Raw genomic sequence first — 11,025 nt, forward strand, 5'->3', positions numbered from 1 at the left:
GGAGATTATTAACAAAAAAATGAAGATTTCTCTCCGATGTCGCCTCTCGCGTTTGCGTTTCGAAGACGAACGGTCGCCAACGTCCATACCACGTTGAATACACCGGTTCTCGTCCGATCACCGAAGTTAAGCAACGTCGGGCGCGGTCAGTACTTGGATGGGTGACCGCCTGGGAACACCGCGTGATGTTGGCTTTTTTGGCGTTTTTCTTTCAGCGGTTCCCTTTCAGCGCTCCAATATTCTCAATTCATAAACTTTTGTTTTGCATGTCATTCGTCAATTTTTATCTTTGTTAAAACTGGCGCTCTTTACTGTCTTATACTTAGCCTAATTTTGTAATATTTTGATACACGACTCCTTTTTTGTTCACGGTGTGAACTATTATAGCACAAAATAAAACCCAATTTGATTTCACCTTCAAAATCCTTTTAAAATACTGTAACCAATTTTTTTAATCATACTTTATACATAGAAAAACCTTTAAGAACGATCGCTTTCTTACTTGACTGTTTATAGTTTTCAATTGCGTTCAGGTTGTTTTTTATGATAACAATTCCAATTATTAATATTTTGTGTTTTTATTTTCTAGTAACAAAAGGTGATTTTTTCAGGCCGATCACACTGCCATCTCGTAGCATTTAGATGAGTCCGCTGTCGTTACTCTGCCATTTCAATATTTTCCCTGTAGATGGCGCTCTTCTTCGCCAAATAAATACCATACAACCTTAAATTTTTACCCCTCTACGATCAACCCTTATTTTTAAATTGAAAATTAAAAATATTTTTTTTGCAAAACAACATTTGCGGGATCAGCTAGTTATAGATAATATCGAGTTTAACTTACATAAACACAAAAGAAAAAAACGTGGGCAGGTTGCCTACTCGATGCGAAAAGAACTTTCATTAAAGCTGAAGAGTACACCAATACTTCGCTTTGCGTCGTTTTTTTTTTAATTCTATTTTATTTTATTTTTTAAAAGGTGGCAACACTTTTGTTTTTAATTGCGTTACGCCATCAAAACTCGGGGATTCTCTTTCTAACCAAAAATCAACGCAATTTGAATACAGTTTTATTTTCACTTTGTTTTGCTAATTTTAAAAGTTCAGTTTTAATTAAGTAGTGTGTTGTGCTTATTTTAAAAGAGAATAATAAATTTATAAAAATTTTTACGCGTTGTTTCTGGTTACCAAAAAGGTTAATATTATTACAATTTATTTAATTGGCAGAGTTATTTTATTTCTGTTTGTTCAATTTTCTTTTTAAAAAGTAATATTTTCGTGACCCTGGTACCTATCTTCGATCTTTATGTGGTTTGCTATAGAAAATCTTAATTCACTTTGCGGCGTTTCAATTTGCGTCGTGTTTTTCTGAAACGTAACCACTACGCAAAGTGAGGTATTGGCGTATTATATATGTGTCGATCTCTCTCTTACAACCAAAATATATTCCAAACCTTATGTAGACAATAATAAGTTTAATTGAACAATAGTAACGGTTTGAAAATAAAAATGAAACTGCATTGTATACTTATTCTATGTTGATGTTATTGCTCTTAGCTCGAAGGCGTTTACAGCTGCATCGGAGCTGAGTTCACGGAGCGGAAGAATCTGTGAACATAGAAACTAAGAATAAGGCTGGTAGAGCGCGTACCAGTTTCACGATGACGCTCGCACGTAGCAAAGGCCTCTACTTGTGTAAAGCTGTGTTATGAATGTGTTCATTGTTATGACGTGTACATGCGGCATAGTATGTATTATAGTAACAAACATTGTTTAACTTCGCAAAGGAAATACTGAAGATGTCGACTTAGTTTTCAAATTTGTTATACAACGAAAGGCACATACGATACACTGGTAAGTATTGTATGTGAGTGGACGATGAAGTACAAAACTTCACAAGGAAAGATTTCTGAGACCAAGCAGTAGCCATTATTATGTAATGCAATTTCCGCCGATTTATCTATTTAGTGTGGACGTTGAAAAAAAAATATTGAAGAAAATAACAAGGACATAACAAAGAATTAGGATTCGGTTTCGAAGATCACCAAGATGGTGTTTGCGTTTCGAAGACCATCTGTCGCCAACGTCCATACCACGTTGAATACACCGGTTCTCGTCCGATCACCGAAGTTAAGCAACGTCGGGCGCGGTCAGTACTTGGATGGGTGACCGCCTGGGAACACCGCGTGATGTTGGCTTTTTTGGCGTTTTTCTCTCGGCGGTTTCTTTTTAGCGCTCCAATATTCTCAATTCATAAACTTTTATTAATTTTTCATAGGAGATTATTAACAAAAAAATGAAGATTTCTCTCCGATGTCGCGTCTCGCGTTTGCGTTTCGAAGACCAACGGTCGCCAACGTCCATACCACGTTGAATACACCGGTTCTCGTCCGATCACCGAAGTTAAGCAACGTCGGGCGCGGTCAGTACTTGGATGGGTGACCGCCTGGGAACACCGCGTGATGTTGGCTTTTTTGGCGTTTTTCTTTCGGCGGTTCCTTTTTAGCGCTCCAATATTCTCAATCCATGAACTTTAATAATTTTTCATAGGAGATTATTAACAAAAAAATGAAGATTTCTCTCCGATGTCGCGTCTCGCGTTTGCGTTTCGAAGACGAACGGTCGCCAACGTCCATACCACGTTGAATACACCTGTTCTCGTCCGATCACCGAAGTTAAGCAACGTCGGGCGCGGTCAGTACTTGGATGGGTGACCGCCTGGGAACACCGCGTGATGTTGGCTTTTTTGGCGTTTTTCTTTCGGCGGTTCCTTTTTAGCGCTCCAATATTCTCAATTCATAAACTTTTATTAATTTTTCATAGGAGATTATTAACAAAAAAATGAAGATTTCTCTCCGATGTCGCGTCTCGCGTTTGCGTTTCGAAGACGAACGGTCGCCAACGTCCATACCACGTTGAATACACCTGTTCTCGTCCGATCACCGAAGTTAAGCAACGTCGGGCGCGGTCAGTACTTGGATGGGTGACCGCCTGGGAACACCGCGTGATGTTGGCTTTTTTGGCGTTTTTCTTTCGGCGGTTCCTTTTTAGCGCTCCAATATTCTCAATCCATGAACTTTTATTAATTTTTCATAGGAGATTATTAACAAAAAAATGAAGATTTCTCTCCGATGTCGCCTCTCGCGTTTGCGTTTCGAAGACGAACGTTCGCCAACGTCCATACCACGTTGAATACACCGGTTCTCGTCCGATCACCGAAGTTAAGCAACGTCGGGCGCGGTCAGTACTTGGATGGGTGACCGCCTGGGAACACCGCGTGATGTTGGCTTTTTTGGCGTTTTTCTTTCGGCGGTTCCTTTTTAGCGCTCCAATATTCTCAATCCATAAACTTTTATCCATTTTTCATAGGAGATTATTAACAAAAAAATGAAGATTTCTCTCCGATGTCGCCTCTCGCGTTTGCGTTTCGAGGACCATCAGTCGCCAACGTCCATACCACGTTGAATACACCGGTTCTCGTCCGATCACCGAAGTTAAGCAACGTCGGGCGCGGTCAGTACTTGGATGGGTGACCGCCTGGGAACACCGCGTGATGTTGGCTTTTTTGGCGTTTTTCTTTCGGCGGTTCCCTTTTAGCGCTCCAATATTCTCAATCCATAAACTTTTATCCATGTTTCATAGGAGATTATTAACAAAAAAATGAAGATTTCTCTCCGATGTCGCCTCTCGCGTTTGCGTTTCGAGGACCATCTGTCGCCAACGTCCATACCACGTTGAATACACCGGTTCTCGTCCGATCACCGAAGTTAAGCAACGTCGGGCGCGGTCAGTACTTGGATGGGTGACCGCCTGGGAACACCGCGTGATGTTGGCTTTTTTGGCGTTTTTCTTTCGGCGGTTCCTTTTTAGCGCTCCAATATTCTCAATCCATGAACTTTAATAATTTTTCATAGGAGATTATTAACAAAAAAATGAAGATTTCTCTCCGATGTCGCCTCTCGCGTTTGCGTTTCGAGGACTATCTGTCGCCAACGTCCATACCACGTTGAATACACCGGTTCTCGTCCGATCACCGAAGTTAAGCAACGTCGGGCGCGGTCAGTACTTGGATGGGTGACCGCCTGGGAACACCGCGTGATGTTGGCTTTTTTGACGTTTTTCTTTCGGCGGTTCCCTTTTAGCGCTCCAATATTCTCAATCCATAAACTTTTATCCATGTTTCATAGGAGATTATTAACAAAAAAATGAAGATTTCTCTCCGATGTCGCCTCTCGCGTTTGCGTTTCGAGGACCATCTGTCGCCAACGTCCATACCACGTTGAATACACCGGTTCTCGTCCGATCACCGAAGTTAAGCAACGTCGGGCGCGGTCAGTACTTGGATGGGTGACCGCCTGGGAACACCGCGTGATGTTGGCTTTTTTGGCGTTTTTCTTTCGGCGGTTCCTTTTTAGCGCTCCAATATTCTCAATCCATAAACTTTTATCCATGTTTCATAGGAGATTATTAACAAAAAAATGAAGATTTCTCTCCGATGTCGCCTCTCGCGTTTGCGTTTCGAGGACCATCTGTCGCCAACGTCCATACCACGTTGAATACACCGGTTCTCGTCCGATCACCGAAGTTAAGCAACGTCGGGCGCGGTCAGTACTTGGATGGGTGACCGCCTGGGAACACCGCGTGATGTTGGCTTTTTTGGCGTTTTTCTTTCGGCGGTTCCCTTTTAGCGCTCCAATATTCTCAATCCATAAACTTTTATCCATGTTTCATAGGAGATTATTAACAAAAAAATGAAGATTTCTCTCCGATGTCGCCTCTCGCGTTTGCGTTTCGAGGACTATCTGTCGCCAACGTCCATACCACGTTGAATACACCGGTTCTCGTCCGATCACCGAAGTTAAGCAACGTCGGGCGCGGTCAGTACTTGGATGGGTGACCGCCTGGGAACACCGCGTGATGTTGGCTTTTTTGGCGTTTTTCTCTCGGCGGTTTCTTTTTAGCGCTCCAATATTCTCAATCCATGAACTTTAATAATTTTTCATAGGAGATTATTAACAAAAAAATGAAGATTTCTCTCCGATGTCGCGTCTCGCGTTTGCGTTTCGAAGACGAACGGTCGCCAACGTCCATACCACGTTGAATACACCGGTTCTCGTCCGATCACCGAAGTTAAGCAACGTCGGGCGCGGTCAGTACTTGGATGGGTGACCGCCTGGGAACACCGCGTGATGTTGGCTTTTTTGGCGTTTTTCTTTCGGCGGTTCCTTTTTAGCGCTCCAATATTCTCAATCCATAAACTTTTATCCATGTTTCATAGGAGATTATTAACAAAAAAATGAAGATTTCTCTCCGATGTCGCCTCTCGCGTTTGCGTTTCGAGGACCATCTGTCGCCAACGTCCATACCACGTTGAATACACCGGTTCTCGTCCGATCACCGAAGTTAAGCAACGTCGGGCGCGGTCAGTACTTGGATGGGTGACCGCCTGGGAACACCGCGTGATGTTGGCTTTTTTGGCGTTTTTCTTTCGGCGGTTCCCTTTTAGCGCTCCAATATTCTCAATCCATAAACTTTTATCCATGTTTCATAGGAGATTATTAACAAAAAAATGAAGATTTCTCTCCGATGTCGCCTCTCGCGTTTGCGTTTCGAGGACTATCTGTCGCCAACGTCCATACCACGTTGAATACACCGGTTCTCGTCCGATCACCGAAGTTAAGCAACGTCGGGCGCGGTCAGTACTTGGATGGGTGACCGCCTGGGAACACCGCGTGATGTTGGCTTTTTTGGCGTTTTTCTCTCGGCGGTTTCTTTTTAGCGCTCCAATATTCTCAATCCATGAACTTTAATAATTTTTCATAGGAGATTATTAACAAAAAAATGAAGATTTCTCTCCGATGTCGCGTCTCGCGTTTGCGTTTCGAAGACGAACGGTCGCCAACGTCCATACCACGTTGAATACACCGGTTCTCGTCCGATCACCGAAGTTAAGCAACGTCGGGCGCGGTCAGTACTTGGATGGGTGACCGCCTGGGAACACCGCGTGATGTTGGCTTTTTTGGCGTTTTTCTTTCGGCGGTTCCTTTTTAGCGCTCCAATATTCTCAATCCATAAACTTTTATCCATGTTTCATAGGAGATTATTAACAAAAAAATGAAGATTTCTCTCCGATGTCGCCTCTCGCGTTTGCGTTTCGAGGACCATCAGTCGCCAACGTCCATACCACGTTGAATACACCGGTTCTCGTCCGATCACCGAAGTTAAGCAACGTCGGGCGCGGTCAGTACTTGGATGGGTGACCGCCTGGGAACACCGCGTGATGTTGGCTTTTTTGGCGTTTTTCTTTCGGCGGTTCCCTTTTAGCGCTCCAATATTCTCAATCCATGAAGTTTAATAATTTTTCATAGGAGATTATTAACAAAAAAATGAAGATTTCTCTCCGATGTCGCCTCTCGCGTTTGCGTTTCGAAGACGAACGGTCGCCAACGTCCATACCACGTTGAATACACCGGTTCTCGTCCGATCACCGAAGTTAAGCAACGTCGGGCGCGGTCAGTACTTGGATGGGTGACCGCCTGGGAACACCGCGTGATGTTGGCTTTTTTGGCGTTTTTCTTTCAGCGGTTCCCTTTCAGCGCTCCAATATTCTCAATTCATAAACTTTTGTTTTGCATGTCATTCGTCAATTTTTATCTTTGTTAAAACTGGCGCTCTTTACTGTCTTATACTTAGCCTAATTTTGTAATATTTTGATACACGACTCCTTTTTTGTTCACGGTGTGAACTATTATAGCACAAAATAAAACCCAATTTGATTTCACCTTCAAAATCCTTTTAAAATACTGTAACCAATTTTTTTAATCATACTTTATACATAGAAAAACCTTTAAGAACGATCGCTTTCTTACTTGACTGTTTATAGTTTTCAATTGCGTTCAGGTTGTTTTTTATGATAACAATTCCAATTATTAATATTTTGTGTTTTTATTTTCTAGTAACAAAAGGTGATTTTTTCAGGCCGATCACACTGCCATCTCGTAGCATTTAGATGAGTCCGCTGTCGTTACTCTGCCATTTCAATATTTTCCCTGTAGATGGCGCTCTTCTTCGCCAAATAAATACCATACAACCTTAAATTTTTACCCCTCTACGATCAACCCTTATTTTTAAATTGAAAATTAAAAATATTTTTTTTGCAAAACAACATTTGCGGGATCAGCTAGTTATAGATAATATCGAGTTTAACTTACATAAACACAAAAGAAAAAAACGTGGGCAGGTTGCCTACTCGATGCGAAAAGAACTTTCATTAAAGCTGAAGAGTACACCAATACTTCGCTTTGCGTCGTTTTTTTTTTAATTCTATTTTATTTTATTTTTTAAAAGGTGGCAACACTTTTGTTTTTAATTGCGTTACGCCATCAAAACTCGGGGATTCTCTTTCTAACCAAAAATCAACGCAATTTGAATACAGTTTTATTTTCACTTTGTTTTGCTAATTTTAAAAGTTCAGTTTTAATTAAGTAGTGTGTTGTGCTTATTTTAAAAGAGAATAATAAATTTATAAAAATTTTTACGCGTTGTTTCTGGTTACCAAAAAGGTTAATATTATTACAATTTATTTAATTGGCAGAGTTATTTTATTTCTGTTTGTTCAATTTTCTTTTTAAAAAGTAATATTTTCGTGACCCTGGTACCTATCTTCGATCTTTATGTGGTTTGCTATAGAAAATCTTAATTCACTTTGCGGCGTTTCAATTTGCGTCGTGTTTTTCTGAAACGTAACCACTACGCAAAGTGAGGTATTGGCGTATTATATATGTGTCGATCTCTCTCTTACAACCAAAATATATTCCAAACCTTATGTAGACAATAATAAGTTTAATTGAACAATAGTAACGGTTTGAAAATAAAAATGAAACTGCATTGTATACTTATTCTATGTTGATGTTATTGCTCTTAGCTCGAAGGCGTTTACAGCTGCATCGGAGCTGAGTTCACGGAGCGGAAGAATCTGTGAACATAGAAACTAAGAATAAGGCTGGTAGAGCGCGTACCAGTTTCACGATGACGCTCGCACGTAGCAAAGGCCTCTACTTGTGTAAAGCTGTGTTATGAATGTGTTCATTGTTATGACGTGTACATGCGGCATAGTATGTATTATAGTAACAAACATTGTTTAACTTCGCAAAGGAAATACTGAAGATGTCGACTTAGTTTTCAAATTTGTTATACAACGAAAGGCACATACGATACACTGGTAAGTATTGTATGTGAGTGGACGATGAAGTACAAAACTTCACAAGGAAAGATTTCTGAGACCAAGCAGTAGCCATTATTATGTAATGCAATTTCCGCCGATTTATCTATTTAGTGTGGACGTTGAAAAAAAAATATTGAAGAAAATAACAAGGACATAACAAAGAATTAGGATTCGGTTTCGAAGATCACCAAGATGGTGTTTGCGTTTCGAAGACCATCTGTCGCCAACGTCCATACCACGTTGAATACACCGGTTCTCGTCCGATCACCGAAGTTAAGCAACGTCGGGCGCGGTCAGTACTTGGATGGGTGACCGCCTGGGAACACCGCGTGATGTTGGCTTTTTTGGCGTTTTTCTCTCGGCGGTTTCTTTTTAGCGCTCCAATATTCTCAATTCATAAACTTTTATTAATTTTTCATAGGAGATTATTAACAAAAAAATGAAGATTTCTCTCCGATGTCGCGTCTCGCGTTTGCGTTTCGAAGACCAACGGTCGCCAACGTCCATACCACGTTGAATACACCGGTTCTCGTCCGATCACCGAAGTTAAGCAACGTCGGGCGCGGTCAGTACTTGGATGGGTGACCGCCTGGGAACACCGCGTGATGTTGGCTTTTTTGGCGTTTTTCTTTCGGCGGTTCCTTTTTAGCGCTCCAATATTCTCAATCCATGAACTTTAATAATTTTTCATAGGAGATTATTAACAAAAAAATGAAGATTTCTCTCCGATGTCGCGTCTCGCGTTTGCGTTTCGAAGACGAACGGTCGCCAACGTCCATACCACGTTGAATACACCTGTTCTCGTCCGATCACCGAAGTTAAGCAACGTCGGGCGCGGTCAGTACTTGGATGGGTGACCGCCTGGGAACACCGCGTGATGTTGGCTTTTTTGGCGTTTTTCTTTCGGCGGTTCCTTTTTAGCGCTCCAATATTCTCAATCCATGAACTTTTATTAATTTTTCATAGGAGATTATTAACAAAAAAATGAAGATTTCTCTCCGATGTCGCCTCTCGCGTTTGCGTTTCGAAGACGAACGTTCGCCAACGTCCATACCACGTTGAATACACCGGTTCTCGTCCGATCACCGAAGTTAAGCAACGTCGGGCGCGGTCAGTACTTGGATGGGTGACCGCCTGGGAACACCGCGTGATGTTGGCTTTTTTGGCGTTTTTCTTTCGGCGGTTCCTTTTTAGCGCTCCAATATTCTCAATTCATAAACTTTTATTAATTTTTCATAGGAGATTATTAACAAAAAAATGAAGATTTCTCTCCGATGTCGCGTCTCGCGTTTGCGTTTCGAAGACGAACGGTCGCCAACGTCCATACCACGTTGAATACACCTGTTCTCGTCCGATCACCGAAGTTAAGCAACGTCGGGCGCGGTCAGTACTTGGATGGGTGACCGCCTGGGAACACCGCGTGATGTTGGCTTTTTTGGCGTTTTTCTTTCGGCGGTTCCTTTTTAGCGCTCCAATATTCTCAATCCATGAACTTTTATTAATTTTTCATAGGAGATTATTAACAAAAAAATGAAGATTTCTCTCCGATGTCGCCTCTCGCGTTTGCGTTTCGAAGACGAACGTTCGCCAACGTCCATACCACGTTGAATACACCGGTTCTCGTCCGATCACCGAAGTTAAGCAACGTCGGGCGCGGTCAGTACTTGGATGGGTGACCGCCTGGGAACACCGCGTGATGTTGGCTTTTTTGGCGTTTTTCTTTCGGCGGTTCCTTTTTAGCGCTCCAATATTCTCAATCCATAAACTTTTATCCATTTTTCATAGGAGATTATTAACAAAAAAATGAAGATTTCTCTCCGATGTCGCCTCTCGCGTTTGCGTTTCGAGGACCATCAGTCGCCAACGTCCATACCACGTTGAATACACCGGTTCTCGTCCGATCACCGAAGTTAAGCAACGTCGGGCGCGGTCAGTACTTGGATGGGTGACCGCCTGGGAACACCGCGTGATGTTGGCTTTTTTGGCGTTTTTCTTTCGGCGGTTCCCTTTTAGCGCTCCAATATTCTCAATCCATAAACTTTTATCCATGTTTCATAGGAGATTATTAACAAAAAAATGAAGATTTCTCTCCGATGTCGCCTCTCGCGTTTGCGTTTCGAGGACCATCTGTCGCCAACGTCCATACCACGTTGAATACACCGGTTCTCGTCCGATCACCGAAGTTAAGCAACGTCGGGCGCGGTCAGTACTTGGATGGGTGACCGCCTGGGAACACCGCGTGATGTTGGCTTTTTTGGCGTTTTTCTTTCGGCGGTTCCCTTTTAGCGCTCCAATATTCTCAATCCATAAACTTTTATCCATGTTTCATAGGAGATTATTAACAAAAAAATGAAGATTTCTCTCCGATGTCGCCTCTCGCGTTTGCGTTTCGAGGACCATCTGTCGCCAACGTCCATACCACGTTGAATACACCGGTTCTCGTCCGATCACCGAAGTTAAGCAACGTCGGGCGCGGTCAGTACTTGGATGGGTGACCGCCTGGGAACACCGCGTGATGTTGGCTTTTTTGGCGTTTTTCTTTCGGCGGTTCCTTTTTAGCGCTCCAATATTCTCAATCCGTAAACTTTTATCCATTTTTCACAGGAGATTATTAACAAAAAAATGAAGATTTCTCTCCGATGTCGCCTCTCGCGTTTGCTTTTCGAAGACCATCTGTCGCCAACGTCCATACCACGTTGAATACACCGGTTCTCGTCCGATCACCGAAGTTAAGCAACGTCGGGCGCGGTCAGTACTTGGATGGGTGACCGCCTGGGAACACCGCGTGATGTTGGCTTTTT

At 42.5% G+C, this 11,025-nt stretch overlaps 28 non-coding genes across 28 annotated transcripts; all 28 read left to right on the forward strand.

Moving 5' to 3' along the window:
- Nucleotides 1-75: 75 nt before the first annotated feature.
- LOC137931400 (5S ribosomal RNA) lies at nucleotides 76-194 on the forward strand. The gene has a single exon (XR_011109014.1). It is a non-coding gene; the product is annotated as a 5S ribosomal RNA (ribosomal RNA).
- Nucleotides 195-2,079: 1,885 nt separating this feature from the next.
- LOC137931401 (5S ribosomal RNA) lies at nucleotides 2,080-2,198 on the forward strand. The gene has a single exon (XR_011109015.1). It is a non-coding gene; the product is annotated as a 5S ribosomal RNA (ribosomal RNA).
- A 154-nt stretch (nucleotides 2,199-2,352) lies between these two features.
- LOC137931402 (5S ribosomal RNA) lies at nucleotides 2,353-2,471 on the forward strand. Its single transcript, XR_011109016.1, has one exon. It is a non-coding gene; the product is annotated as a 5S ribosomal RNA (ribosomal RNA).
- Nucleotides 2,472-2,624: 153 nt separating this feature from the next.
- Nucleotides 2,625-2,743, forward strand: LOC137931360 (5S ribosomal RNA). Its single transcript, XR_011108977.1, has one exon. It is a non-coding gene; the product is annotated as a 5S ribosomal RNA (ribosomal RNA).
- A 154-nt stretch (nucleotides 2,744-2,897) lies between these two features.
- LOC137931361 (5S ribosomal RNA) lies at nucleotides 2,898-3,016 on the forward strand. Its single transcript, XR_011108978.1, has one exon. It is a non-coding gene; the product is annotated as a 5S ribosomal RNA (ribosomal RNA).
- Nucleotides 3,017-3,170: 154 nt separating this feature from the next.
- On the forward strand, nucleotides 3,171-3,289 carry LOC137931403 (5S ribosomal RNA). Its single transcript, XR_011109017.1, has one exon. It is a non-coding gene; the product is annotated as a 5S ribosomal RNA (ribosomal RNA).
- Nucleotides 3,290-3,443: 154 nt separating this feature from the next.
- LOC137931404 (5S ribosomal RNA) lies at nucleotides 3,444-3,562 on the forward strand. The gene has a single exon (XR_011109018.1). It is a non-coding gene; the product is annotated as a 5S ribosomal RNA (ribosomal RNA).
- A 154-nt stretch (nucleotides 3,563-3,716) lies between these two features.
- LOC137931405 (5S ribosomal RNA) lies at nucleotides 3,717-3,835 on the forward strand. The gene has a single exon (XR_011109019.1). It is a non-coding gene; the product is annotated as a 5S ribosomal RNA (ribosomal RNA).
- Nucleotides 3,836-3,988: 153 nt separating this feature from the next.
- LOC137931406 (5S ribosomal RNA) lies at nucleotides 3,989-4,107 on the forward strand. Its single transcript, XR_011109020.1, has one exon. It is a non-coding gene; the product is annotated as a 5S ribosomal RNA (ribosomal RNA).
- A 154-nt stretch (nucleotides 4,108-4,261) lies between these two features.
- LOC137931407 (5S ribosomal RNA) lies at nucleotides 4,262-4,380 on the forward strand. The gene has a single exon (XR_011109021.1). It is a non-coding gene; the product is annotated as a 5S ribosomal RNA (ribosomal RNA).
- Nucleotides 4,381-4,534: 154 nt separating this feature from the next.
- Nucleotides 4,535-4,653, forward strand: LOC137931408 (5S ribosomal RNA). The gene has a single exon (XR_011109022.1). It is a non-coding gene; the product is annotated as a 5S ribosomal RNA (ribosomal RNA).
- Nucleotides 4,654-4,807: 154 nt separating this feature from the next.
- Nucleotides 4,808-4,926, forward strand: LOC137931410 (5S ribosomal RNA). The gene has a single exon (XR_011109024.1). It is a non-coding gene; the product is annotated as a 5S ribosomal RNA (ribosomal RNA).
- Nucleotides 4,927-5,079: 153 nt separating this feature from the next.
- LOC137931411 (5S ribosomal RNA) lies at nucleotides 5,080-5,198 on the forward strand. Its single transcript, XR_011109025.1, has one exon. It is a non-coding gene; the product is annotated as a 5S ribosomal RNA (ribosomal RNA).
- Nucleotides 5,199-5,352: 154 nt separating this feature from the next.
- Nucleotides 5,353-5,471, forward strand: LOC137931412 (5S ribosomal RNA). The gene has a single exon (XR_011109026.1). It is a non-coding gene; the product is annotated as a 5S ribosomal RNA (ribosomal RNA).
- Nucleotides 5,472-5,625: 154 nt separating this feature from the next.
- LOC137931414 (5S ribosomal RNA) lies at nucleotides 5,626-5,744 on the forward strand. Its single transcript, XR_011109027.1, has one exon. It is a non-coding gene; the product is annotated as a 5S ribosomal RNA (ribosomal RNA).
- Nucleotides 5,745-5,897: 153 nt separating this feature from the next.
- Nucleotides 5,898-6,016, forward strand: LOC137931415 (5S ribosomal RNA). The gene has a single exon (XR_011109028.1). It is a non-coding gene; the product is annotated as a 5S ribosomal RNA (ribosomal RNA).
- Nucleotides 6,017-6,170: 154 nt separating this feature from the next.
- Nucleotides 6,171-6,289, forward strand: LOC137931341 (5S ribosomal RNA). The gene has a single exon (XR_011108959.1). It is a non-coding gene; the product is annotated as a 5S ribosomal RNA (ribosomal RNA).
- A 153-nt stretch (nucleotides 6,290-6,442) lies between these two features.
- Nucleotides 6,443-6,561, forward strand: LOC137931342 (5S ribosomal RNA). Its single transcript, XR_011108960.1, has one exon. It is a non-coding gene; the product is annotated as a 5S ribosomal RNA (ribosomal RNA).
- Nucleotides 6,562-8,446: 1,885 nt separating this feature from the next.
- On the forward strand, nucleotides 8,447-8,565 carry LOC137931343 (5S ribosomal RNA). Its single transcript, XR_011108961.1, has one exon. It is a non-coding gene; the product is annotated as a 5S ribosomal RNA (ribosomal RNA).
- A 154-nt stretch (nucleotides 8,566-8,719) lies between these two features.
- Nucleotides 8,720-8,838, forward strand: LOC137931344 (5S ribosomal RNA). The gene has a single exon (XR_011108962.1). It is a non-coding gene; the product is annotated as a 5S ribosomal RNA (ribosomal RNA).
- Nucleotides 8,839-8,991: 153 nt separating this feature from the next.
- On the forward strand, nucleotides 8,992-9,110 carry LOC137931362 (5S ribosomal RNA). Its single transcript, XR_011108979.1, has one exon. It is a non-coding gene; the product is annotated as a 5S ribosomal RNA (ribosomal RNA).
- A 154-nt stretch (nucleotides 9,111-9,264) lies between these two features.
- LOC137931345 (5S ribosomal RNA) lies at nucleotides 9,265-9,383 on the forward strand. Its single transcript, XR_011108963.1, has one exon. It is a non-coding gene; the product is annotated as a 5S ribosomal RNA (ribosomal RNA).
- A 154-nt stretch (nucleotides 9,384-9,537) lies between these two features.
- LOC137931363 (5S ribosomal RNA) lies at nucleotides 9,538-9,656 on the forward strand. Its single transcript, XR_011108980.1, has one exon. It is a non-coding gene; the product is annotated as a 5S ribosomal RNA (ribosomal RNA).
- Nucleotides 9,657-9,810: 154 nt separating this feature from the next.
- On the forward strand, nucleotides 9,811-9,929 carry LOC137931347 (5S ribosomal RNA). The gene has a single exon (XR_011108965.1). It is a non-coding gene; the product is annotated as a 5S ribosomal RNA (ribosomal RNA).
- Nucleotides 9,930-10,083: 154 nt separating this feature from the next.
- Nucleotides 10,084-10,202, forward strand: LOC137931348 (5S ribosomal RNA). Its single transcript, XR_011108966.1, has one exon. It is a non-coding gene; the product is annotated as a 5S ribosomal RNA (ribosomal RNA).
- A 154-nt stretch (nucleotides 10,203-10,356) lies between these two features.
- On the forward strand, nucleotides 10,357-10,475 carry LOC137931350 (5S ribosomal RNA). The gene has a single exon (XR_011108967.1). It is a non-coding gene; the product is annotated as a 5S ribosomal RNA (ribosomal RNA).
- A 154-nt stretch (nucleotides 10,476-10,629) lies between these two features.
- Nucleotides 10,630-10,748, forward strand: LOC137931351 (5S ribosomal RNA). Its single transcript, XR_011108968.1, has one exon. It is a non-coding gene; the product is annotated as a 5S ribosomal RNA (ribosomal RNA).
- Nucleotides 10,749-10,902: 154 nt separating this feature from the next.
- Nucleotides 10,903-11,021, forward strand: LOC137931352 (5S ribosomal RNA). The gene has a single exon (XR_011108969.1). It is a non-coding gene; the product is annotated as a 5S ribosomal RNA (ribosomal RNA).
- The last annotated feature ends 4 nt before the right edge of the window (nucleotides 11,022-11,025 follow it).

Source organism: Battus philenor, unplaced genomic scaffold (assembly GCF_028537555.1).
Source record: "Battus philenor isolate CCGP_79_NKW_IND1 unplaced genomic scaffold, ilBatPhil1.0.hap1 SCAF_70, whole genome shotgun sequence".
In the NCBI taxonomy this organism is placed as follows: Eukaryota; Metazoa; Arthropoda; class Insecta; order Lepidoptera; family Papilionidae; genus Battus; species Battus philenor.